This window comes from Phalacrocorax aristotelis, unplaced genomic scaffold, assembly GCF_949628215.1.
Source record: "Phalacrocorax aristotelis unplaced genomic scaffold, bGulAri2.1 scaffold_223, whole genome shotgun sequence".
Taxonomy (NCBI): Eukaryota; Metazoa; Chordata; class Aves; order Suliformes; family Phalacrocoracidae; genus Phalacrocorax; species Phalacrocorax aristotelis.
The window spans coordinates 49,977-57,500 of NW_027441279.1; the positions used below are offsets into that span (position 1 = coordinate 49,977).

The 7,524-nt window shown below is 59.4% G+C and overlaps 1 long non-coding RNA gene across 1 annotated transcript in view; it reads left to right on the plus strand.

Annotated features, from left to right (window-relative positions):
* Window positions 1-5,038: 5,038 nt before the first annotated feature.
* Window positions 5,039-7,524, plus strand: part of LOC142051230 (uncharacterized) — a 3,561-nt gene continuing 1,075 nt past the window's right edge. The window contains exon 1 of the long non-coding RNA XR_012658360.1: window positions 5,039-5,546. This is a non-coding gene — a long non-coding RNA (uncharacterized LOC142051230). The remainder of the gene's footprint in view (window positions 5,547-7,524) is intronic.

Below are 7,524 nucleotides of genomic sequence, written 5' to 3' on the forward strand. Positions count from 1 at the left end.
GAGGGGCGCGGGGCCGGCGTGGTTCGTTCTTCCTTTTTTTTTGGCGGAGCGACGGTAACTTTGTGTATCCTGTGGTATCTCTAGGGGCCGCAGGGGATGGCGTTCGTCCTCGTCCGCAATGGGCGCGGAGCAGCCGGGTGCGCGTGAGGTGGGGGGCGTTGCGGGGGTGGGTCCTTGTTGAGCGATGGGATGCTGGCTGACGGCGCTGCTGCGTGTGTATTTTTGTTGTTTTTGTTTAGGTGATGAAAAGGCACCTGGCCCTTGGAGGACCGATGCAGTGGGCTGACTGTGCGCTTGTTCGTCTGAAGGATGGGTGGACCGAGGCTCTGGGCCCCTTGAAAGCTAAGTTGAGGCAACGGTGCTGGGGAAGGGGTTGGGGGAGGGAGGGGTTTTAAGGATGGTGCGGCGGAGCGGGCTGTCCGGGAAGCGGTCCCCTTTGAGAGCAGGGAAAAGGAGCGGGTTCCTCTTCAATGTGACGGGAACGCGTGCCGGGCAGGGCGGTTCCAGGCTGTGTGCGTTATTGTGCAGTGTGTGTGTTTTGTGTTGGGTGCCTCCGACCTTCCTCGGGTCTCGGTTGGTGTCTTTGCTCTTTAGGAGCCAGGCAGGTGCCTCGGCAGCGTTAGTAGGGCCCGGCGAGGCCCTAGGCGTGGGCTCGGCGCCCGTCGGGCGCCTCTCTTTTGGCGTCGCAAGCTTCCGGCGTGGATCGTTTTGGCGTCTCGGACGGTCGTCTTGGGCGGCGTCGTTCCCGGCTGCGTGAGCGGCGCCGCTCTGTCGCGGTGAGTTTTTTGGGACTGGCATTTCTTCCTTGCATCCTTAGGCGGTTAGGTCTGGAAGCCGGGCTGGTTGCGCGTCCGTCGTCTCGGTTGTGAGAGGAAGCGCTTGTCACGGGCCGCGAAGCTGTCGGCGTTCTCTGGCGTTGCCGTAGGGCCTGCCGACGTCGCCGTCGGGGTCCTGCAGGCGGTCTTGCCGGACGGGGGGGGTTCCGTCTGGGTGCCGTCGTTCTCTCCGAGAGCTGCCTCTCATCCTTCGGGGCGCGTTGCCTGTAGCGCTCTGTGTAGCGTTGTCCCACGTTTGTCTTGGAGCCGCCCTGCCCGGGGATGTAGAGTCAGGGCGAGGTGGGTGGTGCTGGCATCTAGGGATGCGCCCAGGCTTTGGGGGGGGCGGGGGGAAGGTGGGGGGGAAGGAGTTTTGCAGCCGTCTTGGATCGAGTGGCTGTCGTCGGGGGGTGAGGGAAGTAATTCCTGTTGGGTTTTGTGGGCCCCCAGGGAACAACCGTAGGTGTGCGGGGGAGGGAGCTAGAGTCTCAGCTGAGCAGGTAGCGTGTCAAGGGTGTTCTGGCGTGTCTGTGTGCTGGGCTTAATGTTTGATGTATTGTGCTCATGTTTAAGAGCCGCCCTAGTTGGGCTCTCGAGGGGTGTTCCTACATGCGATCGAGACCTGTGTCGTGGTTCGGCTGTCGCCGTGCACGCAGGTGACTTGTTTGGCATCGGTTTGGCAGGTGCCGAGGGAGGAGTCGTGCAGGGTGATGGAGGACGGCGCTGTCAGCAGGTGGGTTGGTGTGCGGTGTATCTAGAGGGAAGATGTGGCTGTTGGCTCTATGAGCCCGTTGTGGTAATTTTTCTTTGTGGACGCATGCGAGGAGCCGAGCGGGATCCGGGCACCGGAGGGGAATCGCACGGGGTGAGCGGTGACGGGTGGGCTGAAGCGTAGCGATGCGTCCTGAGGGGTCGCGTTGCGGGTGGTTGCGAGCGACATGCGTTTGGCTCTTGCAGGTGGCGGGCGAGCCTCCAGATGGCAACCGGATCTGCTGGAGGCCAGGCAGGTGAGCTGTCGAGGGAAAGGTGCGTGTCTGAGACGGGGGCGGGGTTTGTGCGGGTATCCTGAGAGCCCCGCAGCACCCGAGCGGGTCCTTTCTTGCCTGGGTTCTTGCAGGTGCCGCACGCAGGCTTCGGAGGGGAGACGCCGCGTGCCGACGAGAGGTCCGAGAGGTGAAGGGCTCGAAGGCCAGGCGGCTGCTTGAGAGCAAGGTGTCGTACGGCCACTCAATTGAAGCGTTTGTCTCTGGCGTTGCAGGTTGTGCGCCGGCTGCCTTTGGGCCTGGATGCGCGTTTGAGGGGAGCTGGGTCGCAGAGGGGAGGGGCGCGGGGCCGGTGTGGTTCGTTCTTCCTTTTTTTTTGGCGGAGCGACGGTAACTTTGTGTATCCTGTGGTATCTCTAGGGGCCGCAGGGGATGGCGTTCGTCCTCGTCCGCAATGGGCGCGGAGCAGCCGGGTGCGCGTGAGGTGGGGGGCGTTGCGGGGGTGGGTCCTTGTTGAGCGATGGGATGCTGGCTGACGGCGCTGCTGCGTGTGTATTTTTGTTGTTTTTGTTTAGGTGATGAAAAGGCACCTGGCCCTTGGAGGACCGATGCAGTGGGCTGACTGTGCGCTTGTTCGTCTGAAGGATGGGTGGACCGAGGCTCTGGGCCCCTTGAAAGCTAAGTTGAGGCAACGGTGCTGGGGAAGGGGTTGGGGGAGGGAGGGGTTTTAAGGATGGTGCGGCGGAGCGGGCTGTCCGGGAAGCGGTCCCCTTTGAGAGCAGGGAAAAGGAGCGGGTTCCTCTTCAATGTGACGGGAACGCGTGCCGGGCAGGGCGGTTCCAGGCTGTGTGCGTTATTGTGCAGTGTGTGTGTTTTGTGTTGGGTGCCTCCGACCTTCCTCGGGTCTCGGTTGGTGTCTTTGCTCTTTAGGAGCCAGGCAGGTGCCTCGGCAGCGTTAGTAGGGCCCGGCGAGGCCCTAGGCGTGGGCTCGGCGCCCGTCGGGCGCCTCTCTTTTGGCGTCGCAAGCTTCCGGCGTGGATCGTTTTGGCGTCTCGGACGGTCGTCTTGGGCGGCGTCGTTCCCGGCTGCGTGAGCGGCGCCGCTCTGTCGCGGTGAGTTTTTTGGGACTGGCATTTCTTCCTTGCATCCTTAGGCGGTTAGGTCTGGAAGCCGGGCTGGTTGCGCGTCCGTCGTCTCGGTTGTGAGAGGAAGCGCTTGTCACGGGCCGCGAAGCTGTCGGCGTTCTCTGGCGTTGCCGTAGGGCCTGCCGACGTCGCCGTCGGGGTCCCGCAGGCGGTCTTGCCGGACGGGGGGGGTTCCGTCTGGGTGCCGTCGTTCTCTCCGAGAGCTGCCTCTCATCCTTCGGGGCGCGTTGCCTGTAGCGCTCTGTGTAGCGTTGTCCCGCGTTTGTCTTGGAGCCGCCCTGCCCGGGGATGTAGAGTCAGGGCGAGGTGGGTGGTGCTGGCATCTAGGGATGCGCCCAGGCTTTGGGGGGGGCGGGGGGAAGGTGGGGGGGAAGGAGTTTTGCAGCCGTCTTGGATCGAGTGGCTGTCGTCGGGGGGGTGAGGGAAGTAATTCCTGTTGGGTTTTGTGGGCCCCCAGGGAACAACCGTAGGTGTGCGGGGGAGGGAGCTAGAGTCTCAGCTGAGCAGGTAGCGTGTCAAGGGTGTTCTGGCGTGTCTGTGTGCTGGGCTTAATGTTTGATGTATTGTGCTCATGTTTAAGAGCCGCCCTAGTTGGGCTCTCGAGGGGTGTTCCTACATGCGATCGAGACCTGTGTCGTGGTTCGGCTGTCGCCGTGCACGCAGGTGACTTGTTTGGCATCGGTTTGGCAGGTGCCGAGGGAGGAGTCGTGCAGGGTGATGGAGGACGGCGCTGTCAGCAGGTGGGTTGGTGTGCGGTGTATCTAGAGGGAAGATGTGGCTGTTGGCTCTATGAGCCCGTTGTGGTAATTTTTCTTTGTGGACGCATGCGAGGAGCCGAGCGGGATCTGGGCACCGGAGGGGAATCGCACGGGGTGAGCGGTGACGGGTGGGCTGAAGCGTAGCGATGCGTCCTGAGGGGTCGCGTTGCGGGTGGTTGCGAGCGACATGCGTTTGGCTCTTGCAGGTGGCGGGCGAGCCTCCAGATGGCAACCGGATCTGCTGGAGGCCAGGCAGGTGAGCTGTCGAGGGAAAGGTGCGTGTCTGAGACGGGGGGGGGGTTTGTGCGGGTATCCTGAGAGCCCCGCAGCACCCGAGCGGGTCCTTTCTTGCCTGGGTTCTTGCAGGTGCCGCACGCAGGCTTCGGAGGGGAGACGCCGCGTGCCGACGAGAGGTCCGAGAGGTGAGGGGCTCGAAGGCCAGGCGGCTGCTTGAGAGCAAGGTGTCGTACGGCCACTCAATTGAAGCGTTTGTCTCTGGCGTTGCAGGTTGTGCGCCGGCTGCCTTTGGGCCTGGATGCGCGTTGGAGGGGAGCTGGGTCGCAGAGGGGAGGGGCGCGGGGCCGGCGTGGTTCGTTCTTCCTTTTTTTTTGGCGGAGCGACGGTAACTTTGTGTATCCTGTGGTATCTCTAGGGGCCGCAGGGGATGGCGTTCGTCCTCGTCCGCAATGGGCGCGGAGCAGCCGGGTGCGCGTGAGGTGGGGGGCGTTGCGGGGGTGGGTCCTTGTTGAGCGATGGGATGCTGGCTGACGGCGCTGCTGCGTGTGTATTTTTGTTGTTTTTGTTTAGGTGATGAAAAGGCACCTGGCCCTTGGAGGACCGATGCAGTGGGCTGACTGTGCGCTTGTTCGTCTGAAGGATGGGTGGACCGAGGCTCTGGGCCCCTTGAAAGCTAAGTTGAGGCAACGGTGCTGGGGAAGGGGTTGGGGGAGGGAGGGGTTTTAAGGATGGTGCGGCGGAGCGGGCTGTCCGGGAAGCGGTCCCCTTTGAGAGCAGGGAAAAGGAGCGGGTTCCTCTTCAATGTGACGGGAACGCGTGCCGGGCAGGGCGGTTCCAGGCTGTGTGCGTTATTGTGCAGTGTGTGTGTTTTGTGTTGGGTGCCTCCGACCTTCCTCGGGTCTCGGTTGGTGTCTTTGCTCTTTAGGAGCCAGGCAGGTGCCTCGGCAGCGTTAGTAGGGCCCGGCGAGGCCCTAGGCGTGGGCTCGGCGCCCGTCGGGCGCCTCTCTTTTGGCGTCGCAAGCTTCCGGCGTGGATCGTTTTGGCATCTCGGGTGTTTCTGGCTGGTGGTCTTGTGCCGCGCCGTTCCCGGCCCTGTGAGCGGCTCTGCTCGCTAGCTGTCGCTTTTATGGACTGGCACTTCTTCCTTGCGTTTTCAGGGGCTGAGGTCTTGAAGGCGGGCTGCTTGCGCATCCATCTCGTCAGTTTTGAGAGGAAGCGCTTGTCCCCGCCCACGAAGGTCTTGTCGTTTTCTGGCGTGGCGCTAGGAGCACGCTAGGGTTCTGCGTGTGCTCTTCCCGGATGGAGGTTTCCTGTATGTGCGTCGTCGGTCTCGCTGAGTGACTTGGCTTGTTTTTTGAGGTGTGTTGTTGTTGGCGTTCTGTGTAGGGTTTGTCTGTGGTTGTGGTGTGTTGGCTTGGAGCCGCCCTGCCTGGGGGTGTCGAGTCAGGGCAAGGTGGCAAAGGAGCGTTTGAGGTGAACTGGGTTGCAGACAAGAGGGGTGTGGAGCTGTTGATTTTTGTAGAAAGTGCAGTGGCAACTCTATATGCTTTTGTCTCTAGTGGCCGCAAAGGATGGTGACCGTCCAAGTCCAGCACGGGTAAGGAGCAGGTGAGAGGAGAAGCCAGGTGCATGTGAGGTGGGGGGTGTTGCGGGGTAGGTCCTTGTGGAGTGATGTGATGGTGACAACACTATTGAGTGTGGATTGTTGTGGGGTTTTCTTTAGGTGAAGGAATATATGTTCCTCCCTTTGGTAACCATCATCTTTGGGTGACTGCACACTACTAAAATTCCTCTGACACTTGTACGGTTGAATGCACGTACTGTTGTACTGGTGTATGTATATGCCTGCACAGATTCCTCCAGCTCTTGTTTGTTGGAACATATCATCTATGTAGTTTCTATTGTAGAGTTCTTTATTGTTGTGTATCTGTATAGCTGTCCTGTGTGACTCGTGTGGCTGAGTGTGTGTACCTAGGCACTTACCTCCGCTGTCTTGTACGGTTGCACATATGTAGTGCTTGTTGTACCCTGTTTGCCTGTTGTAGTTGAGTGAATGTCCATAGTTAATCTACCACTGCGGTGTGGTGGAAGCATTCGCCCGTGTACATCATTGCTGCGTGCGATCAATTAGAGCTGGTGTGGTATCGTTGGATGTACATTCACACATCCTTGCGTAGTGAGGTTGAGTGAATGCAGAAGTCAATATTGGCTGCCTGTGTTCTATGGGTGAATGTAGTTTGAAATGAACCAGGGACACGGGTAGCGACATATATTTTGTAGAAACTGTCTTTGATAACGTTGTGCAGTGTGGGGTGTTCACGGAGTTTTGAGGGTTGGGTTTGGTGGTGGTAGCTAACAGCAAACTTGTTCCACAGGATTAAAAATAAAATTAGAATAAAAAAAACCCCAGCTGGGGGAATTTTTTTTCCCCGGTCCCGGCCGCTCTGTGAGGCGACGTTCATCGGCAACGTTTGGGTGGAGGTCAGGCTCTGGGATGGGGTTTTGGCAGGCAGGGCAATTTTTTGAGGCGCCTGGGAGCGGAGTTCCCAGGGAGCGCCGGAGGAGCAGGGTGACAGGCGGTGGATCGGCTCGGTGGAGAGGAAGGCGCGATAGACACGGTGGGCGGATGAGCGGTTTGGTGGAAACCTTTGTGAGGTTGCCGGGTGGAATGCGTGCTTTGGTAGGGTTGTGAGGCTTGGTGGTACGGGGTTTTTGCAGGCAGGGCCCTTTTTGAGGCGCTGGGTTGTGTGGGTGAATGTAGGTATGGGACTACATGTGTCCCTGGTATGTTGCAGTCCTTTGCATCTACCTCCTTTGATAGGGTTGTGTGGCGTGGGGTGTTCACGGTGTTTTGAGGGTTGGGTTTGGTGGTGGTAGCTAACAGCAAACTTTTTCCACAGAAATAAAAATAAAAGTAGAATAAAAAAACCCCAGCTGGGGGATTTTTTTTTTCTCCCCCGGCTGGGGTTTTTTTTCCCCGGTCCCGGCCACTCTGCGAGGCGACGTTCATCGCCAACGTTTGGGCAGAGGTCAGGCTCTGGGACGGGGTTTTGGCAGGCAGGGCAATTTTTTGAGGCGCCTGGGAGCGTAGTTCCCAGGGAGCGCCGGAGGAGCAGGGTGACAGGCGGTGGATCGGCTCGGTGGAGAGGAAGGAGCGATAGACACGGTGGGCGGATGAGCGGTTTGGTGGAAACCTTTGTGAGGTTGCCAGGTTCAATGCGTGTCAGTAGAGGTCTGATGTTTGGTGGTGTGGGGTGTTGTTGGAGATGTCCTTGTCGGGCTGAGATGCAGTCTTTGAAGAGGCTTAGAGATTGGGGATTTCTGAATCTGGGTTTTGTCTTCCATGGCTGGTGCTGGTTTCCTGAAGCGTTTATAGGCATTCTACAGCCAGTGTGTCAGGCAATGTGTAATAGGCATGTTTGGGTGGCTGTCCGGCTAGGCATAGGGTTTTGTGTGCTGTCTGGGTATATGGCATTGAAGGGGTGATGTTGGGATGTATGATACGATAGGTCTGGCTCGGTGTTGATGAAATTGCATATGGTGGCTTTTGGGTACGGGGAGTTGGAGTAGGTGGCCATTGTTTAGG